Below are 1,248 nucleotides of genomic sequence, written 5' to 3'. Positions count from 1 at the left end.
AGAGTGTTGACTGTGCAGCCAAGCAAACTGAAACTGTGAACAATCTCAATCTCTTCACCATCCATTCTGATGCTGCCAATTGGTCCAGTGGTAAGGATCTTTCTCTTCTTGACATTGGGACTCAATCCATATTGAACGCTGCAGTCCTTGACCCTCTGCAGCAGGTGCTTCAGGTCCTCCTCAGTTTCAGCAAGCAAGGTTGTATTATCTGCATATCGCAGATTGTTGATAGATTTTCCACCAATCTTGACCCCACATTTCTCCTCATAGAGCCCAGCTTCCCAGATAATCTGTTTTGCATCCAGGTTTAAATTATACTTGATAAAAAAAGTTGACTTTCATATTTAGAACTATTAATTTTGGAACCAGACAGTGTTTGGTGGGCCTCTATTAAAACAAACTTGGAAGCAAGAGTGGCATCCTTTTCTGTAATAGCTTGCCTCTGCTACAGCTTGCCTCTGGAAACCCTAATTACTGGAGTTAGGACAAAAGTTATACCAGGACCCAGGTCTTTCGTTCATAGGCTCCCTATGACTCACTTCCGACTTGATGGCACGTAACAACAACAATAACAACAATGATTACAAATTTGTACATTAATCTTTGTTTATAAAATTTTTCCTCTAAATAGAATTTCAGAAATGGCAATATTATAAAATTGTATAATGCTAAATCGCTTTGTAGACACTATCGTCAAATCTCACCACCCTCATAATAAGAGCATGATTGTTTTATTGTACCCTGTCAGGACCTGAATACTAGCTTTAAAAATTCTTTGCTCACAGAGTACATAAAAAGTGGAATCTCATATTAATGTGTGTATTATTAATGGATTTATTAATTTCCCTTCTATTTTTTTGTGTATGAGTGTAGATACTTTATGCTAGAATAAAGTTTTTTCACAAAATAAATTTTGTGGAAAAGGTAATTAGGTTTTATAAGCTTTGATTAATATTATCTTAAAGTATATGGAGATTGACTAAATATGAAGGAAGACTTAAAACTTAGCCATTAATATTTTAGTCACTAAAATTTTAATGATTAATAGAAATATAATGTTTACTTAATACTTTTGAAATGTGTTTATCACTGGAGGTGTTTTTCATTTCAGTAACGTTTGTTATTCTAATTTCTTTATGACTTAGTTATATTCCTTGGTACTTTTGTTCTTTAATGCATGTTACTAAAAACAGTGTCATTGATTTCACATGCAAGCAAGATTCTGCTGAAGATCATCCAAAAACGATT

This window comes from Elephantulus edwardii, unplaced genomic scaffold (assembly GCF_000299155.1).
Source record: "Elephantulus edwardii isolate Elephantulus edwardi_28Jun2011 unplaced genomic scaffold, EleEdw1.0 scaffold00043, whole genome shotgun sequence".
Taxonomy (NCBI): Eukaryota; Metazoa; Chordata; class Mammalia; order Macroscelidea; family Macroscelididae; genus Elephantulus; species Elephantulus edwardii.
Note: the sequence above shows the minus strand (reverse complement) of the source record.